We start from the raw sequence: 24,603 nt of genomic DNA on the forward strand, positions 1-24,603 counted from the left end.
GGGCACTTGTTACGGAGATGTTCCGTAGACACACAAGCATAGCATTTACGGGTGGTGAATGTTCGGCGAGGTGAAGGCCGAAAATTATTAGAAGACGGAGGGGGTTCCTTATCGACTCGTAAGTTGTCGGCGTACCGCACTCCTTCGGTTGAGACTGCCATAGCCTCTAATTCTGCAAAACTTTGAGTACGCGACTCGAAACACAGATACAAGCTGTAGGGCGGGGAAATCCCTTCAATAATCGTCTGCACGATTTGATCTTCGGGGAAATGAAGAGCGAATACCCTGGTGTAAAACTTAATATCTTGGATAAAGTCTGACATATTTTCATCCACTCGCTATACTGTGAAGTAGTATTTTTGAATTAATGATGACATGGCTCGAGCCGGAGTAAAATTACCCAACAGATTCGCGTAGAAGTCTTCTATGGAAGATTCTTCAGCTATTTCTTTGACTATTTCGTCCGAGAGGACAACTGTAGAGTAAGGGTAAATAATTTGAAGAATTTGGGAATGAGAGAGAGAAAACACAAGAGCGTGATGTTGGAATTCAACTAAAAACCTTAGAAAGGAAATGACATCGTTAGTAGAATTTACCGAAAACTTTGAAATTCCCCTAAGCAACATAGCCAAAGATGAGGCAAACTAATGAACCCTGGTGATATAATAGGTAACGGTCTAGAAGGTTGAGAAATCTCGGACACAGCATTATTTAAAAAGAAAGGTGGAATTGGTGTACGACGATCAGACTCGTTTTCTAATGGGGCAGAGGTTTTTTGAGTTGCCACAGATTTTCTACTTTCTACACCCTTGGAAGAATCCTCCTCACTTACAATGTTGATCGCAGGGTCCTTGTTGGTTTTGGGAGCAGCTGCCCCAGTCAACAATTCACTAACTTTATTTGACATTTCAGAAAGATGTTAAACAAGGTTACTAGCCTCCTTAGCATGATCTTCTTTCTGTTTGAGAGACAATAGCTCCCTAACCCTGTGATAAAAAAGGAACAGTCTAGCCTGCACTCTTTTAAGTTGATTAGGAGATGGATCAGTCAATTCAAAAAACTACAGAAGCTAGCTCGTTGGTGTTGTCCGTGATGGTTGAGAGAGCCTCATCATTTCCCTTTTGGTAATTCTAGGGATTCCTTGAGTTTGGCAGTATCTGCCGCAACCGTGCATTCAGACTGAACATTTCTAACTAGTAACTCATAAATCAATTCCTCCTTGCGCAAGTAGCCGGAATGGAGGACTTCGCGAGAGCCAGACATGATGAAAGAAAATTTACAAATTCAGAAGAGAAAAACATTTCCAGCGACTGAGAAAATTCTTAGAGTTCGATACGGATACTATGTTTAGCCGTCAAAAAGGGCTTAATTGTGACCCATTCAACCACGCTCTACTACCACTTGGTAGGGAATACCCGTGGAGCAGAAAGAGGTTAAATAAGGTTCCGGGGTGAATGGGTCTATCTACAGTATGAAGAATTGAATTAAAATTGTAAAAGGTTATATTTTTCTTCTAGAACTTAAAACTTAACAATCTTTCACTGAGTAAACATCATAATATATCAGGTACAATGACAAACTAGAAATAAGACAAGAAAGTTCAAAATTTTAGTGATTTTTTACAAATCCTGGGCTTCAAGCCCCTCGCTTCACAATTTCTGAGCTCCCAGCTCAAATTTACAAAGAGCACAAATTTATTCAAGGGCAGAAATCCCCTAATTCATGGAGCACTTGCTCCCGAAATACAATTTCTATCCTTCTAGAGGCACTCTTTTTGCAATTACAAAATTGAAAAAGAGCTAACAAGCTCTCGGTTCCATACTGCCTACTCAAGGCAACATTACAACAATCTCGGGTCTCTCCTACCACCATTTGCAAATGGAACTTATTTTTACAGGGGAATTAAATACCCAACCTGCTGGGCCTTCGTGGAATAAGAATAACAGGTTAAATTAATGGCCCGAACACAAAATGAATGGAGGCGTATACTTGCGCTCCTAGATATGAACACTAAAAAACTAAGGGGCTCTAGGCCGATGAAACAGGGGCAATTCCCAAACTACTGAGGTGACTCGTTTAGAAATTACTTTACCACATTACAGAATGGAAAACAGTTATAAAACGTAGTCACCTCAAACCAAGATGAAGGGGAGTTCGAGAGGTTAATTCACTCTCTATCCCCGATTTACAGTTAAATATTTAATGAAGTTTTAACGTTAGCCGGAAGAAAGTTACATTTTAGAAAAGTTGTTACATACTAAAGAGCCGGACCTTTCCCTCGGGTTAAACTGCGGAGTTAGCAAGAGAGAATAAGGTTATGTGGCCATTACCTTGTAGATGTTCTAGTTGCCGACGAAAGAGGCCACCCGCCTCCTGCTTAACACAACACTCAGATAGACGTCGATCAATTGGCCAAGAAACGTGATAAGCCGCAGTTTATAAACTCTCAGGGAAGGTTCGAGATCATTCAAGAATAAACTAGCCACACTCTCTTAATTTAATTGGTCAATTTCAAAGTTACACTCAGAATCGAACAAGAAGCCTGGATAGGTTGAAAATTAATTACAGAAATTTGGGATTGGCTAGATTCAAAACTGGCGGAAAGAAAAGGAAAATATTGCCAACCCAAAAATAAATAAACATCAATCAGTTACAAAAACCTAGAAATACAAAACTTCTTTAAATTATAGGTTCATTCACTTTACACCAGAGAGCATGATCATAAGTTTTTTGTAGTGTCATATATGGGAGAATGTCCAAACTTCATGATGAATGGCAAAAAAAAAACAAGGAGAAATTCACTCAAATTAGGAAACTGTACAATAACAAAATTACATAATATTTCGGTGGTGACATCTTCTGAATTAAGTTCCAATTTCCAGTTGTAGTAGTTTCCACATTAGTTCGATAGAGGAGTTCATTAAGGCGCTAATTTGGATGCGCGGCGTTGAAGTGTACCTCCCGGTACAGTTATTATTATTATTATTATTATTATTATTATTATTATTATTATTATTATTATTATTATTATTATTATTATTATTATTATTATATCCATTTAGGAAGGTTCGGCTTGTGCAGGTAACATACTATAATGGGCTGTCTCTTCCAAAGCAAGTAGTCATCCTCATGATTATGAAATTCAACAGATATTTACAACAGATTATTATTATTATTATTATTATTATTATTATTATTATTATTATTATTATTATTATTATTATTATTATTATTATTATTATTATTATTATTATTATTGCAACATCCATTTAGAAACACTCGGCTTGTGCCGGTAACATAATGGGCTGACTCGTCCTAAGCACGTAGTCCTCCACTTGATTATGAAACTCAACAGATATTTACGACAGATTATTATTATTATTATTATTATTATTATTATTATTATTATTATTATTATTATTATTATTATTATTATTATTAATTCGTACTCCATCACGAGAGGGCTAACGTTAACAAATATACATCGGAAGGAAGATATTACAGGATCATATATAATTAAGCACCTTTAATAGTAAAAATCAATATCATTAATAACTAGACAACAAGTATACATGAGCACATGTAAGCCACTTTCCAGTGTATTGAAACTCCTGTTCCTTCGTGCTTCTTTCTTCGTGAATACAAATAACCGTACCCAAACGCTACGCAGGTATTCACCATTCTGCCACAGAGTAGTTTGCCGAAAATAAAAGTGAAATGTGCATAAAAACAACATGAACCAAACTGCACGTAACACAGTAATATATATGTTTACATTAGATCTGTAGTAACGTAAGATGGCGGTGGCAGCAGGTTTTCAGCTTCACTAGCACCAATGCTACGAGATACAGCGCTGCCAGCCTTTTTACTATACGACTGTGTAGAACATGCGTGCCACTTTGCGAGATACCGGAAGACATAGTTTGCAACGCACCTACCGGAAAGGAGTTGAATCTGAGCGTAGTAGTGCACTATATACTAGGGATTATGCCAAAAGTGTCACGTTCCAAGTCTTCTTTAATTACGGTGTGGTTACAGGAATTTCCCCATTTCACCTAGGGTGGCAAACAATATTCTGTGACGTTTGCAAAAAAAGAGGTATGTGAAACGTGATTTATATTTACACCTAACGAGTTATTATCAGTTTAACAAAATAAACACGGTTCTTAACTGATGCCTAATAAAATACATAAAATTCAATCAGCCCAATAATATTTTAGAACATATATGAGTCTAATTTAGGCAGCTGAAATAACATTTAAGCACGTAAAACCCCGAGGTCTAGTATTCAATATTGTATGTTTCTGTGGTTGTTGGAAGTGCAGTGTGTTGTCTTAATATGAAGAGAAGAAATTTAAACACACACAATCAATCAGTCCCCGAGACGTGAAAAATTAAGTAAACGCGATAAAAATCTGCGGTCCATCCGGTTATCGAGTCCGGGAGCTTCTGTTCCGAAGGCATCAACGTTCACCAATCAGCCAAGGTTTCGTTCAAAACGAAATCATTATTGGGATTCATTTTTTCTATCCCTCTCGTAGTATAACATTGCAAAAATTATGATTCAGTTTCATTATTTTTGTCAGTTTTAACATGCAATTTTTGTAGTTTCAATCTTGCCGGCTGATGTTTAATGCCAGGACCCCAGGTGCGCCGCTATCTTCAAGTCTCTCAATTTAACACGGGAGAATACGGACGTGTATAGTATTGTCTATAGAGTATTTGTTTTTACTACGATCCATTAGTTCGGCAACTCCAGCTGTCATGACAAATTCAGTAAGATGTGAGCTTCGTATCTTTACTGACAATCCTTCACACTTCGAGCAAATGTCGACTTGCAGTCGTCCAAATGTTAAGTTAAAACTGTCCCGGAAATAAGTTCTCAAATTAAATTTGTACTTGGACATTTTCATCCGGATATTATATTAAGAAGACTGGTTGCATTTGCTTTACATCCAAATAATGCAAATAATGCAAATCCCTCACTGAAGAATGAGTTTATCTTCTTAAGAAAATATGTAATACCATTCTCAAACTTTTGACATGTTTCCATCGGTATGATGTTACACTTCGGATTTTTGCCTCGTAAATCTCGAGTATTTCTCCCCAACGGAAAAAACATATACAGCCTACAAGCACTTTTCTCTGTTATGCCCGCGAAATTAATAAATTCTTTCTTGCACACGTATAATATTTCGTTATCTATCAAAATAAGATAAGAAAACGTGATATTCCTTGTTTTAGGATGGTCATCGCTTTGTCTTCTAGTTTTCAAATGTTGGGTTTCGATGAGCTTTATTTATCACCACTTACCTGCAATATCAACCCGTTTTCCGTGTAGGAACAGGGCATTGTTGATCTTTATAAGTGAGTTTGACGGTGTGAGGAATAAACAATATCTCCCTTCCATGATCCACCAGCGAAATGCAGACATCCTTACAGATGCAAAATGTAACACCCCAACATAAGAGAGAAAAATTACTGAACATATTTTAAGCAATTATATTTACTAATAACGTAATAATATCATATTTCAATCACCATTTATAACATTGAAGTATCCACCCGTTCTCCGTGAAGGAAAACTTCTCATCGAAAGTATTTGTATTTCAATCTTTCCATTTCGGCATTACGTAAATGTTCATTCAATAATTTTTCGCAATTTTGTTCCCTTTTTCCTTTATGTTCAATACAAGAGATTTACTATGACATCAAATGAAAGCCTGAAAGGAATAAACAGACCAGATCATTGCAATTCCTGTCCTGTCTCATCTAAATTACACAGGCAACTCAAACTCTCTTGGATTAATTTCAAATTCGGTGTGCTCCTCTGCATTGTTATCTGCTGTTTGAAGACCGACCAGATTTTCATATGAAGCAAGACCTTCGTTTGTTTTCTGAGCAGAAAATCAATGTCACTAAATTTCACTTTATTCAAGGCTCTTCCAATTCCTATTATTGTTTTCTTTCAGGACAGTTTGCTGTACTGCCAACTTGACACAAGCTCAGAACCAACGTACGTGGTGAAAGAAATCTGAAAAAACACCATTATTCAGACACTGAACAAAATGAGTATGAAGCTAGTTTTGCACTTGCAAACCATCTATGTTAATGGAGCTTGATAAGGGAACACCAAGTGCTACCTCTTAATGATGAAAATGGATTCACTCCGTTTTGCTTTGCAATCAGAAGTAGATACACACACTTTTGCATCTGCAGGCTGTTTTTCAGGTGCGTTTTAGAACAGACAGGAGGATTTTGCATGCGTTTTGCGGGCCCAATCAAATAATATTGGTAACAACTCATTTTCGAGAAAAATAGATTTGCTCAATTTTCTTCTGTATGCCTCATGTGCCTTAATATTCCTGCAATTAATACAGGGGTTCTTTACCACTCCTTACCACCTTTTAAGTTACTTGCCTCTTTCCACGTTCCAAACAATTGCTTTAAACATATTTCATAGTCTGTATACAATTTCCGTTTTCCTTCAATCATAAGTTTTAAAAATACATCATGCCTCTCTTATAAGCCTTTTGGTAATGCCTAATAGTCCGAATTTTACGAAAGCCCTTTCAATCACTAAACTACGATAAACAATTTCGTGATTTCTAATACCATTTATTACGTCAGTTTCTCTAGAGAGCTAATCTGGTTTCATCAGCACCATGTCAAGGATATTCTTGCCTCTAATTGTTTCCATCCATTTTTGAATCCGCTGTCCTTCCCAGATTAACTTATTTGCCATTTGTTTGTCATGCTTCCTGTCGTTCACATTACCCTTCCAATTTACACTTGGTAAATTGAGAACCCCTGCTACAGTCACGTTCCTTCCTGTATCATTTCCCACATAGTTCATTATCCTTCCATTAATTTCTAATCAGTGTCTATGTCACCATCTTCCAGGCCTGAACACTCGAAAAACATCAATTTACCTGTTACTTCTAGAGACGAGCTGTACACCAAGTATTTCAAGTTCTTCAGCATTAAATTTTTCGTGGCTTACAAATACTTCTTTCTCCAGAGTGAATACTCCTCTTCCTACCGTCCCTATCCTGTCAGTACGATAGAGTTCCGCTAGGACATTACTGCATAGATTATACCATTTTTCAGCCATGACTCAACTCCTATTATATTATCTGGTTTTATTTATTGAACCCATCATTCCCAGTCAACAAAAGGAACACCTCAACGTACCAGCCACCGTAGCCGAAAGTTACGTCGTTGGAAACAGAACATCCATTTTACATCGTCACTTAACGAACACCCTGTGTCCGCTTCACATTTCATCTCCGCTAAGTGAAAGTTTTAGGACACTATTACAATCTCTTTGGGCAAGAATGATTCCACATTTGCGAGATCCTTGTGGAGAATTTCGGACATATTCGAGAATACTTGGTGCTATTTGCCAAAATACGATGACTACTTGGAGGTTAATTACAATTTGGATTAAAGCAGGGGATCACTCCGTAAATTATAAGGAATTATCAAATTAACAAATCTCTTCAGGCCAAAGTTAGAAATATATTATTTAACCGTGGGAGAGTTTTGACCAACAGTACGCCACAAGAATGTGTCATCATGTTCGAGGGGTAATGATTTTCTCAACCCACTCATCAGAAATTTAGATATGGTAGATGATAATTACAATTATGAGATTAGGAAATCATTGATCGCCGAATGATTCTGATCATTATGGATGCAAATTACAAATATGAGACCCCTAGGATAGCAAATTTGTCAAGTGTTGTGAAATAATTTTGCCATTCCTCGCGCCAAAAGTCACGAGATATACACAGACGCAGGGGGTATTCTACTCATTCTGCGGTGCACGACCCATGTATTTTGACCTGTGCTCGCCTGTGTCCTACTAATATTCTGCGTGGGTGAGAAATCCAACATTGAATGCAGGTAAAATATGAAATATTCAACCTCGTTGCAAGTTAGGAAACCATCCTGTCTCTCAAGTAACAGAGAAGAATATAATAGTGCGGAAAAATGTAAGATCGGCACACGTGCGTGCGCGTGTGCGGGCGTGTGTGCGTGTGTTTGTGTGCGTGTTCAGGAGTGACGAAATAGAAGAAGTCATATCTCAGATGTGAACAAGTTACTAAAGTATGTCTGATTTTGTGATTGACTATATGTCATCGCGGAACAGTATAAGAGGTGTGCAAATAAGTTCATTGTTACAAAGTGGAAAATTGTATAGTGATACATTTAGGGCGTCACAGATGAATTGCATTTGGTCTGTAAAATTTACTACTTATTATAATGGTATTCGTAGTAGTTTAAGATATAAGAGTTAAAAATATACAGGGCGGTAATTAACTGCGATAAAAAGGGCTACCTATTGGATTTAAAATGCTGGTTCAGCCCTAAACCGTGCCTTAGAAATAAATCTGTCAGATGAAGTTAAGGCGTATACAACGCGTTATGTAGACATCTTAATGCCGTCGGAGAGTTTTCAAGAGAACATCAAGAACTTGGAGAAGTTGTTAGAAAACATCAGTTCATCAGGCTTCAAGATAAACCTCAAAATGTCTCACTTTTGTCAGAGGGAAATTTTGTTTCTCGGACATTTGATAGATTGTGACGGAGTCCGACCCAATCCAGTTAAGATCCAAGCCGTTGAGAATTTTCAGAGTCCCATCAGGATTAAAAGCGTGAGACAGTTTTTATTAATGTGCCAGTTCCTCGTGGACCATAGTCCTCATTGCACGGAAATCGTAGCCCCTCTTCAAAATTTGCTGCACGAAAACAAAAAATGACGTTGGAATGTTGAATATGAGGTATATTTTAGGCGCAAGAAGGAAATGTTGCCGAACAGCGTGAAAATTGGCTATCCGGATTTTGGAAAAATGTTCATTTTGTAGACGGATGCATCTACAGTAGGCATCGGGGTGACCTTGTATCTGGAATCTATGGATCAACCGGCGATGGAAAGCTATCTAGCTTCCTTCAGTCATAAGTTGAGATCTCACGAGATAAGGTATGGTGTGACAGAGTTAGAAATGCTCGACATCGTCCAATCATTGCAAGAATGGAAAAAGATGATATATGGTTTCCGCATTATAATCAAGATTGACCATAAGGCACATACCTTCATCATGAAGGCTGTTGCCAGCGAAAGGGTAGCTATCAGTTCGATGTGTGTATAGGAGACTACCTGCAAAGACTACTGGGAGACTACTGGCAAAAATGAGTGTAATTGGACTAGACAAAAGAGTGACTGTATGGATGGGTATATTTCTAGAAAATAGAATTCAGAGAATTAGAGTAGGCGAAGATTTATCTGTCCCTGTAGTCATTAAGAGGGGAATTCGTCAACACAGTATTATTGGACCTTTATGTTTTCTTATATATATCAATCATATGTGTAAAGAAGTCGAATAAGAGATAAGGCTTCTTGTAGATGATGTTATTCTGTGCAGAGTAATAAATAAGTTACGAGTTTGTAAGCAACTGCAAAATGACCTCGGTAAGATTGTGAGATGGACAGTAGGCAATGGGGTTAAATGTCAGGTTGTGAATTTCACAAATAGGAAAAAACCTCTCAGTTTAGATTACTGCGTTGATGGAGTGAACGTTCCTTTTGGGGATCATTGTAAGTACCTAGGTGTTAATAAGGAAATATCTTCATTGGCGTAATCACATAAATATGATTGTAAATACAAGATACAGATCTCTGCACATGGCAATGAGAGTATTTAGGGGTTGTAGAAGGATATAGAGGAGAGGGCTTATACGTCTCTGGTAATTTTTTGCTAGTTGCTTTACGTCGCACCGACAAAGATAGGTCTTATGGCGACGATGGGACAGGGAAGGGATAGGAGTGGGAAGGAAGCGGCTGTGGCCTTAATTAAGGTACAGCAATATCATTTGCCTGGTGTGAAAACGGGAAACCAAGGAAAAACATCTTCAGGGCTGCCGACAGTGGGGTTCGAACCAACTATCTCCCGAATACTGGATACTGGCCGCACATAAGCGACCGCAGCTATCGAGCTCGGTAGTGTCTGATAAACACCTGCTAGAGTATGGTCCCATATATGGGACACTCACCAGGATTATTTGATTCAAGAACTGGAAATATCCAAAGAAAACAGCTCGATTTGTTCTGGACGATTTCCGACAAATTAGTAGCGAACAAAAATGTTGCAAAGATTGGGCTTGGAAGACTTGGGAGAAAGGAGACGAGCTGCTCGATTAAATGGTATGTTCCGAGCTGTCAGTGGGGAGATGGCGTGGAATAACGTCAGTACACGATTTAGTTTGAGTGGTGTCTTTAAAAGTAGGATAGATCTTAATATGTCAGAGTGTAGTAAATAAAAAATTAAAATTCGGTACATTGATGGAATCTTATGAGACTGATGCGGTGATAGGAGTGGAATCATGGTTGAGAGAAGGGGTGGGTAATAGAGAAGTATTTCCAGAAGGGTACACAGTCTATCATAGAGACCGAGGAGATAAAAAGGGAGGGGTGGGGGTGTTTATTCTGGTGAAGGAAACTTATTTTTCATATGAATGGTTTATTGATGAAAGGGATGAAATATTAGGGATAAAATTATTTTGTGATAATATGAAGGAGGTGGGAATTATAGGAACATACAGGCCTGGAAGAGAGGAAAGAGACATGGAAATATTTGAGAAAATAATAGATTATATTCATAAAAACAATAATAATAATAATAATATGGTAATAATTGAGGGAGATCTAAACTTGCCTAAAGTTGAATGGAATGGAGCTGCAAGTGAAGCCCATGAACAGAAACTGGCAAATAAGTTAATTTGGGAGGGAGGATTTACACAAGTAGTACAAGAACCGACTCGTCTCAATAACTTACTAGATGTATTCTTGGTTAAACCATGGGAAACTGTTGATAAAACTGAGGTAATTGAAGGAATAGGTGACCATAAGGCTGTAATAATGGATGTAGGACTGGTACCAAAAAGGCTTAATAAGAGGGTCACACAAGACAAGAAATTGTACAGAAAAACTAAAGTTGATGAATTTGGGACTTACCTTAAATCACAATTCAGTTGTTGGATAAGTGAAGGGAGTTATGTGGATATATTTCGTGCTAAATTTAAAGGAATCATTTGGGAAGGAGAGAAGAGATTTGTACCTGTTAAGAAGGGTAAAATGACCTCAGACCCTGTTTATTATACAAGGGAAATAAGAAAATAAAAAATAAAAAGTAGAATAGTAGACAGGAAAATCAAAGAGGGTAGGGAGAGTAGAGAAACTAGAAAACAGCTAATGAGGGAACTGAATAGAGTGAAAAAGGAAGCAAAAGAGAATTATATGAATGGCATACTTCAAGAGGGTAATGACCACGAAGGGAAATGGAAAAAGCTGTATTCACATATCAGGAATCAAAAAGGAAAAGGAATACAAATTCCTACAATGGTGGGAGAAGGGGGTGAACACTATTTAACACATACTGAGATAGCAAACCTATTTAGTAGGGAATTCAGAGATTCAGTAGATGATTGTCAGGAGTTGGAAACCGAAACAGAAGATAGAGAGGGAGAGACACAGAGGGAAACAAGAAGCTTCTCATTCACAAATGAAGATATTTTCAGAGAAATCCAACTGCTTCAGCAAGGAAAAGCAGCAGGAAGTGATCAAATTACTGGGGAGGTGTTAAAGACAATGGGGTGGTACATAGTGCCTTATTTAAGATTTCTCTTTGACTATGTCATAAATAATAGTGTAATACCAAAGGAATGGAAGGGATCTATAATAATATCAATTTATAAAGGAAAGGGTGGTAAAAGGAAACTAGAGAACTAAGACCAATCAACCAGTTTGTAAAATACAGGAGAGTTCAATATCAAAGTACATCAGAGGGATATGTGATGATAAAAATTGGTTCATGAGGAGCCAGTATGGATTTAGAAAGAAATTTTCTTGTGAGGAACAACTGGTGGGATTTCAGCAGGACATATCAGATCAAATGGATTCAGGAAGCCAGTTAGATTGCATAGATCTTTCCAAAGCCTTTGATAGAGTGGAACATGGAATATTATTAAAGAAATTGGAGGGAATAGGATTGGACGTAAGGGTAACACGTTGGATAAAAACATTTCTAAATTCAAGGGTTCAGAAATTCAAAGTAGGAAATAATGTATCACGGGAAGAGAAAGTTTGTAAGGGAATTGCACAGGGTAGTATAATCGGTCCGTTACTTTTCTTAATATACGTAAATGATTTAGGGAACAATATAACATCAAAAATAAGATTGTATGCAGATGACATAATTGTTTATAGGGAAATAAATAATATTGAGGATTGCTCATAATTACAAAGGAAACTTGAGGGTATCCAGCAATGGGTTGAAGAGAATAATATGAAGGTTAATGGAGGCAAATCAACTGTTACAACATTTACAAACAGGAGTTTTAAAACTGAATTTGAGTATACTTTGGATGACGTAGTTATCCCAAATGACAGCAAGTGCAAATACTTATGTGTGAGATTTGAAAGTAATTTGCACTGGAAGGGTCATGTGGATGACATTGTCGGGAAAGCACACAGATCGTTATACGTCATAATGAGGCTACTTAAGGGATGCAACAAAGAATTAAAAGAAAAAAGTTACTTAAGTATGGTTCGTCCATTATTGGAATATGCAGACAGTGCTTCGGATCCTCACCAAGAATACCTAATAAAAGAAATAGATAGTGTGCAGAGGAAAGCAGCAAGATTTGTAACAGGGGATTTCAGGAGAAAGAGTAGTGTATCAGAAATGTTAAAGAAACTAGGGTAGGAAACTTTAAGTAAGAGAAGGGAGAAAACTGGACTTATAAGATTATATAGAGCATATAAAGGAGAAGCAGCATGGGGAGATATCCGTGAGAGGCTTCAGTTGGAAAATAATTATATCGGCAGGACTGACCACAAATATAAAATTAGAAGGAATTTTAGCAGAAGCGATTGGGGTAAATTTTCATTCATTGGGAAGGGTGTGAAGGAGTGGAACAGTTTACCAGGGGTAGTGTTTGATCCTTTCCCAAAATCTGTGCAGACATTCAAGAAGAGAATAAACAACAACAGAGAAAATAAATGAAATGTTAGAGGGCATTCGACCAGTGCAGGTTAATGTAAATACAAAAGTGTGTGTATAAATTAATTCCATCCCCTGGTCTAAGGAGTTTGGACAGCCAAAGTAGGGGACTGCATGCAGGGGTGAAGTACAGTGGGGCCTTCGAAGGCCCTGGGACCGCTACGGTAGCTGTGAAGGCCCTTCAGGAGCTCTGAAAAGTGGTGGCAAAAGGGTCTCTGGTTAATACACAGCAGGTCGTTATGCTACTTAGGTTCCAGAATGGGTAAGAAAATAAATAAGTAAACAAATGCAATGTAAATTTTCATCTTATACCAGTTGTATAGTATCATTTGAAGTAATTCCACATACTGTAAATCAGTTGACTATATTTGTAACTAGTACAGGAGATATTATAAGTAGAATTTTGTAAACAATATAAAATTATTAAGGATGAGCTGTGTGTTTAATAGAAAAAAATGTTAGCATAAATTGTATAATATTGTATTTTGGGAGAATATTCTTCTCTTGTTAATTTAATATCTAGTACTTCACAATAATGTATTTCAGTGTACCATTTGCCACCGAGGTAGACACCTCATTTGCAAATAAAGAGATTTTATTTGATTTTATAAAGCTGGAATTCAAGGGGACAAACTGGGGCAAATATTTGTATATAGGAAGGGGAGATGGGACTGGAATAACTTACCAAGGGAGATGTTCAGTATATTTCCAATTTCTATCCAATCATTTAAGAAACGGCCAGAAAAACAGATACGGAATCTGCCACCTGTGTGACTGCCCTAACTGCAGATCAGTGGTGATTGATTGATTGATTGATTGATTGACTGATTGATTGATTTATCCACTGGCGTAGCCAAAAGTGGGCCCAGGGGTGCCGGTCCCCCCAAAATGTTTACTGAAACTAGAGCGAGGATCAGCCGTTGTTTTACGTACGGTAAGAACAACTTGAATTCTTACGCCGAAATATTAGATTAACGTAACGACACAGAATCTACTAGCAAGGCTCAGCAGGGCCATACAACATTCTCCATATTTGCACTGCTTGAATGAAAGGAAAACACTTAGGATTGTGATGTGCTGGGATATTTCCCAGTAGAGGCCTAAGTAATGGGAATGTAATCGGGTGTTGACAAATGTCAAGAGATGAGGTAAAGGGCAATTAGCACGGGATTACTCAGTAGGGGGCCGGAACATGACCACAGAGAAAACGGGGGCCACGGCCAGAAATCATTGCAAGCTTACAACATCGTGTCAGCTTTTGCACATCGTTTCCAGGAAACAACAATATCCTAGGGACCCTGGGATTGTACCGTGGTTGAGAGATGTGCTGTGTTTATGTTGCAGCGTTGGGAAGACTGTGACAGGATTGTGAGCTGCACGTTAGTTCCTCATTTTGTGCCATATGTTAGTAACTTTTTTGAGGATGGACAGTTTTGTCACTAAGAAGCCAAAATATGTGTATCCTCGGTAAGTTATGAAAACGTTTTATTATTCTGACAGTATTAAGACAGATCGCGAACGTGTTCCTAAGTTCTATATGTAGGCCTTTATATTTTGTCAAATGCCCGGGGTGATTGGAATCTCAAATGGCACCTTCAACAGTGCAGGTAAATATTTTGTAATTAGTGGGCGTAATAACTCAGTTCCAATGGTTGTATCTTCTCATCAAGACGGCCGAGGCTTGAATTGCAGTCGATGCATGAAACGTTTTTAAAATGGGAAGTCACGTTCTATTGATTCGGATTCTATATCAAACACTTGATCCCATCCCTTACCTTTCACTAGTACTTTTGAGCCATAACCGCATCATTTATGGTGGTGTATATTGAGTATCCAACCATTCTTCGGGCTTACCTTGTACCTAAAATGGTGAGTGGATGCAGTGGCCTACCCACAAAATAATTTCAGTAGGTGGGGCATAAGTCCAGGCCAGTAGCGTCGATACAACTTTTCCTTCGAAGAAAATTAGAATTTGCTTTAAGTCGTATCGTAGATCTTATGGCGACGATGGGAAAGGAAAGAGATAGGAGTGGGAAGGAAGCGGCTGTGGCCTTAATTAAGGTACAGACCCAACATTTGCCTGGTGTGAAAATGGGAAACCACGGAAAACCACCTTTAGGGCTTCATTTAATTTGCCTTCTTAACCCTCTTGGAGCCAAGAGCCGATCTGGTCGGCCGCTTCCCATCAGCTGGAAGAGGCCAGAGCACCGCCTCCATTCTACTACTGTAAAGTGCCAGGCCGTTTTTCAGTGGAAATACATGTATTTTCAAATTCGCGTATATCTACCGGAGTATAGCAAATACCGGCATGAATGTTTCTACATATCGACTACGTAGAATAAGAAACTGGTCTGGAGTGATATAAAGAGTCAAGGACGTTTTATTGTTGATTTATAGTTGTCGATAACGTTTATTTTTAGGAAGAGAGAAATATTTTCGCACTTTCTCTCTCAATATCTACTTTGAAAAAATAATTTACGATACAAAAGAATATACGTAATTATGTACAATGTATTTCTAAATACAATTCTATAGAATAACTAATTTGAACGAGAAAAATAAAAACGTAAAAAATAAAAATTTAAACATATGTCACTAATAAAAACAAGACAATTTTACTCACCGATAAAATTCGCGTGTATGTATCGATGTTTGGCAAATACCGACAACAAATTTTCTACGTGCGGACAACACAGTATTAAAATAATTATGAATTATTAAATTAGTAAAAAATAGTAGTTGATATTATAGTTTTTGTTTTCAGAAAAAATAGTTTCTCGTTTTCGGTTGTAGTATATATTAGAAAAATAATTTTACAATACAACAGAATTTACGAAATTAAGAAATGTATGGCACTAAAGCCGTGATTTGCTTTGACCTACTAAGCGACCGCTGCTCAGTTCGGTACCTGCAGTTTACGAGGTGAATCATGGTCAGTGAGACGGATCCTTTCAGTAATTATTCTTGGTTTTCCAGACCGGGGCCGCCCTCTCACCCTCAGATATCTCCTCATTTGCAATCACTTAGGGTCACTTAGATTGAGTGAACCTCGAACCAACCCTCAGGACCAGGCGAAAATTCTTTACCTGGGCGGGAATCGAACCTATGACCTCAGGGTGAGAGGCAGGCACGCTACACTTGGCCCGCGGAGACAGGCATTTAGGTAATGATAGAGGACTATACGTGACTATAAGGTTTAGCAGAGAGTAAGTGAAAAGTAAATTGAAGTATGATATGGGCGGAGAATCAGACGGTAGGGCATGTTTAGGTCCAAGAACTTCCTTGAAGGAGGCAGGAGGTTGAGGAATGTTGTCGGGTTCATTGGGACAAATTTCCACAAAATGTTCTCCAGAGACATCATCATCATATTCGTTATCACTAGTTTCATCTACCACCATATTCAGAGTAGCTTTAGTGCTATTAGACACAATTAAACATCTCTTCTTTAGCTGCGGTGATTCCGCGGACGTGTCCGGTATAATTTCGTCGCTACTCTCGGAACTGAATTCCCTGTCACTATCCGATAAATCATCCGCGTTAACTTCGCACTGTTCTAAATACTGAATTAATTTATTGTCATCAATACCTGCTGAAAAATTATCACGTGAACAACATGTCATTTTCCTGTCACAAATTCACTCACTGCAAGGAGCAATCTCTTACTGACCGGTTAGCGGTATTTGTAAACACAGGAAACGACTATTGTGAAAGGTATAACACCCTATTAGAACTGCCAAAGCAAGGCCAGGCACACAATAACGTGTATCCCCTTTACTACAGGTTGTAACAAAAGTACGCACGTCACTATAGGTTGCCTCAAAATTATGTATATCACAGAATTTTAAGCCGGCCGATGTAATCGGCTCTGGCAACTTCCGACTGGATTGTTAACGGCCGACCAGATCGGCTCTGGCAATTTAAAGGGAGGATGTTCGCACTACCGCCTGGCACCAAGAGAGTTAAAAAAGGAAGCACTTTGGTACTACGCCCCGTGAAGGTGACTACCTTCCAGGTCGTAGATATTTAGAGTACGGGAGGCCCAAGGCCAACTCTACTGCACTCACAAACAAGGCTGTATCTTGCCCATCCCATGCCTTTCTTAACTCTGTCAGTGCCGGGAATCGAATGCAGGATGCCTTAAGTCAAATATTCTAAAATAAGGAAACCTAAAAGTAACCAGCCGGTCCCGCGGGGAAGGTGTAGCGTGCCTTCCTCTTAACCGAGGCCCCGGATTCTATTCCCGGCCAAGTCAGGGATTTTTACCTCGATCTGAGGGCTGGTTCGATGTACACTCAGCCCACGTGCTGATAATTTGTATTTGTACTTGTATTTATTAATGAACAAAACAGGCGTTCAGCCCCGAATACATGTTCACAATAATAAATAAATAAATAAATAAATAAATAAATAAATAAATAAATAAATAAATAAATAAATAAATAAATAAATAAATAAATAAATAAATAAATAAATAAATAAATAAATAAATAAATAAATAACTAATAAGATTAATAAACGTAGTCCAATCTAAGCCACCCCTCTCCACCATATACAAAATAAAATAAAATGAAATGAACAATAACGCCCCGGTTCTATACCAGAACCAACTCCATCAACACCAGTTCACAACAGCCTGGTCAATGTTTACATTCTACTGCTGGTGTTACAACTTCCTGCTTGTTATCACTCACACGTATGCAACCTTCTTACTTCAGCATTTTCATCACCTCTATTGTTCCCTGACCTACTCCAAAATAAGCTACCACAGCAACATTACCAGATTGCATTCCAAACCAGCCATAACACTAACATAGCTTTCAATCTTTCAGATTCCACCTCCTATAGTAAAAGGCTAAATAATAACAACAATATTCCGTCATTGCATTCCAATCCATCATACCACAGCTTTTACCAATCCGCGTTAACATTGCTTCCTTTCATTTCATTCCGCCATAACACTCCATAATAACAAATACCGCTCACTCATATACCAACACCTCTCCAACATCATATCTCTTCCTCCTCTCCATACAAACAAACCAAAATTTACAAAATGATAATAAACTCACCTCTCTCCAGCTCCAAAAAATTAAATACTCATACCAGACACCAATACAATAATACCACCTTCCAACTCCCACGAAATCAGCCGTAAATAAACCATCTCAATACCAAACCATACATCACCTAATCGTAAATACTAAGCCTTCAATACTTCCAACACCACATTTCAGCAATACAACACCAACTCCACATTATATACCACCTCTACTTATATCACCACTTCTCCCACACCACATTCCAACGATATAACACTTATCCAACACCACATTTACCACCACTCCTCCAACTCCAAATATCAACAATAAATATACCACTTCTCCATTACCACATTTCAGCCTTCACAAATAAATACCCTCATAACCTAATAAACAACACCAACTCCACAACATATACCACCTCTTCTTATATCACCACTTCTCTCACACCACATTCCAACGATATAACACTTCAACCCTGTAACATATCATAACACTTCATAAATTAATCATAACATATAATCATAAATACCAAGCCCTCAATATTTTCTGACACCACATTTCATCAATACAACACCAACTCCACCCCTTATACCACCTCTACTTCTTCTACCATTACACTCACCTTCTACCATCCACCATCTGGAACCACCACTTCTCCAACACCACATTTCAACCCTATAACATATCATAACTTATACCTCACTTCTCCATCACAACATTTCAGCCCCCAAATGACACATATTCATAAATACCAAGCCCTCAATATTTTCCAACACCACATTTACCACCACTCCTCCAGCTCCAAATATCATCACCACATTTCAGCCTTCACAAATATATACCATCATAACCTAATAAAATTACCTCTCCATCTTCAAAAATTTCGGCAATGAATAACAAATACCAATCACTCATATAATCCAACTCCACAACACCACCTACATCTCTTACTTCTTCGCCAATCCTGCCCTTTATTTCTTCTTTCCATAAAGAGCCGCCAACATCTGGTCTAAATTTCGGCGCCTGCTCAGATCTCGCGTCAGATCGAGCTTCTGCCCGAGCCTCTTACCCTGATCTTCACTTACTTCACTGCATACACTTCCCCTACTTCTCTCTTCCCAGCAAATAGTCACATTCTCACTTGGCCTCTCTACCCGCACTTCTTCACTCCGAACACTGCTATCGGTCACTTTATCACTGGACACCTCCCCCTGTCTCTCTTCACACGGTACACTGATACTTCTTGTATTTTGCCTATCCTCTCCACTAATCGCTGTACTACTCCCTTTTTCTTCAGCCCGCTTTGACTTCATCTCTAAGTCCATCCTCAGCACACTGCTATTCGTATTTCGCCTCACTTGTCTACAGTTTATTGCACTACTCTCCTTTTCTCCCTCTTGTTTTAACTTCAATTCTAAATCCATCAATCTATCCACAGACCAGATTCTCTTCCAATTCCTGTCTGACACCACTAAATTTTGACCTCTGATAGTTGCCCTCAGCCCCTGTTTTACTGCCATCATCTTATGTTTTCTGAGTAGCCTCTCATTTCTGATCGCGTCACTTCCCACGTCTCTCCTTATCCATATTTTATCCCTCTGGACATTTCCCGCATTTGCTAACACAATATCCGCCATCAACGTTGAAAACAATTGAACCTTTATAGGCCTATTGCCTCTAGTTCTCCCCACTCTCTGCACATCGTCAATATCCACTTCACTAAAATTTATTTTCATTTTTCCCTGTATTAGGTCCACTACTTTATAAGTTGTAATTACTTTGACTTCACACGTCTCCTCAGGCACTCCATAAATAAACAAGCACTTCTTCCTTCTACCTAAAGTATTCGCTTCCACTTCCACTTTCAGCTTTAAATTCTCCTCCTCAAGTCGCCCTACTTTTTCCCTTAATGCTACCACTTCCTCGGTGTTATTTCTCACCTGTGCTGCTATGTCGTCCGTTTTTCCTCTTATCCATACTTCCATTTTTTCAATCTTACTGGACTGTTCTTCAATCATCTCTTTTATCTGCCCGAAAGGGCAAACTTCTGTCAACACCTCTCGTACAGCTCTTTTGATTGCGTCCATATTTTCTCTTTCCTCATTTCTCCTAGATGACGGGCCTGGGTTCATCTCGACTCCCCCAATACATAATAAAATTATAATCACTGCTGCCGATAATAATTGTTCTCCTTTCCTCTCCATATCCATTTTACACCCACCTGGCTTCTTTTCTTCCTTCTTCATTTTCCTTTGCCATCTTCCTATCGTCGCTCTGTACTGCTCTATACCAATCACTGTCGGCCCACTCCTCGGCGACCTCCCAGCACTCCACACTCTCGAACTCCACTCCCCCTCCCGGGACTCACCGCTCAATGCGACCTCCTTTGTCGGTGGCTTAGGCAAGACTGGACGTGCTTATAATTGAGGAGCTATCCGACGGTGAGATGGCGGCCCCGGTCTAGAAAGCCAAGAAAAACGGCGGAGAGTATATGGCGTGCTGACCACGCGACACCTCGCGATCTGCAGGCCTTCGGGCTGAACAGTGGTCTCTTGATAGGCGATGGCCCTTCGGTGCTGTTACGTTATGGTGTTTGGTTTGGAAAAGTTAACAGAGAAAAGAAGCAACACCCCTGTAAGGCTCTTTAGCTTCCAGCTAGTTCTTCCGTCCGGTCTCGTGCATTTAGAACAGTTGGAAAACGTATGCCTTCATAAATGCTCCTCATATAAGGTTTGCTAAAATTCTAACTGCATCCATTTATAACAATAATCACAAACGCCTCTTTTTCATGTGGCTCAGTCCGAGTTCGCAGGTTCAAATCCCGGCTTGGGTCGGTGGTCCTTAAAACGGTGTTGAAATGGCAACAGCTCCATGTGGTTGGTTTCCAGCTTGTTAATAAAAATTATGCATACGAATATTAGCGCCACAAAACTTGTTTTATACTACTATATTGTGTATCCCAGGCTTGCGAGGGAAATTATATAACAATTTGCTTTACATCGCACCGACATAGATAGGTTTTATGGCGACGGTGGGATAGGAAAGGCCTAGGAGTGGGGAGGATGCGGCTGTACCCTTAATTAAGGTACAGTCCCAGCATTTGCGTGGTGTGAAAATGGGAAATAACGGGTAACCGTTTTCAGGGCTGCCGACAGTTGGGGGTTCGAATCCACTATCTCCCGGTTGCAAGCGCACAGCTGCTCGAACCTAACCTTGAGGGAAACTAATAGGACAAGGTAAACCCTGGCTAGCATATGTTGTGACGTGCATTATTCTTTACCAAATAACAAAATATCTATACACATACCATTCTATATTAATTAACTAATTAATTAATTAATTTATTTATTTATTTATTTATTAGTGCCTTTTTACAGTGGCGAATTTAGGGCCCGAGGCCCTCTTGACACATGACTGCATACTAAATAAAATCTTAAATAAAATACTTAGATACTTAAAATAGTTAAAACTACATAAATTAATAGAATTGAAAATATATTTGAATAAATTACTAGCTAAATTAATATTAAAACTAATTAATATTAAACACTCTTAAAATTACTAATCCTCTGGCACGCACACATTCATACTTCTGCCATTCAATCATCTGTCCTCAGCAGGTAGTCTCGGCAGGTGACCTAAAATCTTGATAAAGAGCTAGTTTCTCTGACTTGAGCTGACAGGGATTACCATAATCTGGCGCCAGTCACCACAAATGATCTATTAATTGTATTTGTGCGGTGCGGTGGAATAGAAAGAAAGGATCTGGAACGTGCATTTAAGTTGTGAAATTAGGATAAAAAGGTGAAATTAGAAGAAATATACAGTGGCTGACTTTCAGCTAACACTCCAAACACCATTGTTAAAGTGTGAAGCTGGCGACGTTTATCACGCTTCAGCTACGAGAGAGTCTGATAGACCTAGTATGGGATGATATGAACATCGTACCCGACATTGTAAATAAATCGCAGGCAAGAATTCAGTGCTCGTTGAAGATAAAGTGTTCCTTCTCTCGACATGTCAACTGATATAACGTCACAATAATCAAGAATAGGGAGAACCAGTGTCTGTATTACTTTGGCCTTTAAATCAAATGGAAATTCATCCCTCTGCCGTCTAAGAGGGTGGAGCACTCCAAAAAATGTTTACGTTTTTCTTTCGTGTGATCAGACCAATCAAGTGTTTCATACATAATTACGCCGAGCTTTTTAACCGTTTTACTGTAGCACTCAGTAGGATAGGCGGGGATGCGACATTGTTTGAACAGCTCAGTAAATTTCGTGATCCAATTATGATTGCCTGAGATTTTGTGGAGTTTATATAAGGGAAGTTCGTTGTGCATATATACTGAATCGTCGGAGGACATTGTTAATATCTTGTCTTGCAGTGTCGATATATTTGAATGTCGTCAGCATATAGGTGGTCTGTGTTATTTCCTGTCACAGATGGTATGTCACTGATATAAATACAGAAAAGTAAAGGCCCTAGAGTCCCTCATAAGTCCAACCCCTCGTCCACGTCGTGGGGGACGGGCAACGGTACGAAGTAGGGGATAGCCCGTAAGGGTGAAGTACAGCGGGGACCTTGTGTGCCCCAGGACCACTGCGGTAGCTGTGAAGGCCTTAGAGGAACTCTGAAAAGTAACGGCAGACGGGGTTCTGGTGAAGTCCTTAACGACATCTGAGGCGGTGAAGGAGAATTTTGGTTCCAAAAAGTTTGCCGAGGAGGCAACTCTTCCTCTTGGGGTAAAATAAAGAAGAAAACCACTACCTTGTGGTAAAGAGGGATCTTCAAAACCTAAGGGAGACTGCCCCAACAGAAAACAGAAAGGTCGGATGCGTAGGTGGCAGCCCCACCACCAAGCTCGGGTGCTGTGGGCAATAACTCGCACAACCTTAAATTACATTATTACTAGACCTGGGATTTTAGGCTCTAAAAATATTAGTTTTAGGCGCCTAAAATAGGCTTTTAAAACAAGTAAATAGGCTTTTAAAAGAGAAAATAGGCACTTAAATATTTTTTAAATGTGTGGATAGGCAGGAAATAGACTTTAAAATATTACAATATACACTTAAACTGTAACGTGATACTCTTTTACTTTAACAAACGTGGCATCCCTATTCTTAACCGAAATAACTGCAAAAATAGGACAGAATAAAAAAAGACATTTATAAAAAACAATATAAAAAGTTATGTGTCAAAAAAGTTATGAATTACATGATATATAATTATCAGTACTGATCTAAAACCTTAATACTAAAATCACTGTACACAATTACAGCACTGTAGGCATTCAGTAACGGTGTAAACGTGAATGGAGTATGTGTTTATTATTTGTGAGGAACATTCCTACAGTACTTTCATTCGTAGTTTGCTTTACAGTACATAACAATAATCTTCTGCAAATTTTCCACAGTAAGGCGGTGTCTTTTGTCTGTTAAAATCAGTTTGAAATCAGAAAAAGAGCGCTCCATACTCACAGATGTTAAAGGGGCGTAGGGGAATTTACCTACATTTTTCAATTCAATTTCACTTGGTAAGTCTACCTTTTCCCCATCCATTACCTGGTGTACCCTTTTCAGCACTGAATAACCTGGGTTCTTCTGCAGTACACTAGACCACTTGTCTCTTATTTTATTCCCTACCTTTCCCCTAGCACATTGTATGTTAATCTCAGCTTCCTCAAATAGAGAAAATTGCTGTTTGAGACTGTTTCCTTTTTCCTCCATTTTTGTAATGACTGGAAGAAATGAAAAATTTGCCTGAATATACGCAATGTCTCTCTGAACACTGGAACAATCATTTAACAGCTCTTTGGCAGACGACACACATGCAGAATTTTCCGTTAAAGGCAAATTGCCTATCACAGTCATGATTTCCTCAAGATGTTCTGCATAATACAGGGCAGCTCCATCCAGGAACCCCAACGGGTGATGATTGGCTGTGGTGGAAGGGAAATGGAGGGGAGTTTCTCGCGAAACATGGCTATTCTTGATGGAGCCTTACAGAACACTTTCTTCATTGTTGAAATAAGAGTATTTACTGAAGGAAACTCGGCCCTAACTGTTTCTGCGAGTCTATGAAAGGCATAGGCCATGCAAGTAACATGAATTAAAGAAGGATAGAAAGTTTTCAGCACAGGTGCAGTGGCAATCGTGTAGGAAGCAGCATCGGAGACAAGGAGAAGGACTTCATAATCATCAACACTCTCAGGATACAACAATTGCATCCCCTTGTTGATGAAGTATGCAATGCTTTGACTATTGACTTTCTCAAGCTGTTTAGAGCAAAGAAGGTGAGCGGTAGATGCCTGATTGGGTTTCAGTTTTCCTACTATAAGGTTAGCAATGTACCTGCCCATAGAGTCGGTGGTTTCGTGCACACACAACCATTTTGCAAGACTCCCCAATATCCTCCCTGATTGACAAAATGACCCCATTGTAACAAATATCTAAGTACCTTTCTTTAATGTAGATGCTGATGGGATGTGCTGCTTG

Source organism: Anabrus simplex, chromosome 2 (assembly GCF_040414725.1).
Source record: "Anabrus simplex isolate iqAnaSimp1 chromosome 2, ASM4041472v1, whole genome shotgun sequence".
NCBI classification, from domain to species: domain Eukaryota; kingdom Metazoa; phylum Arthropoda; class Insecta; order Orthoptera; family Tettigoniidae; genus Anabrus; species Anabrus simplex.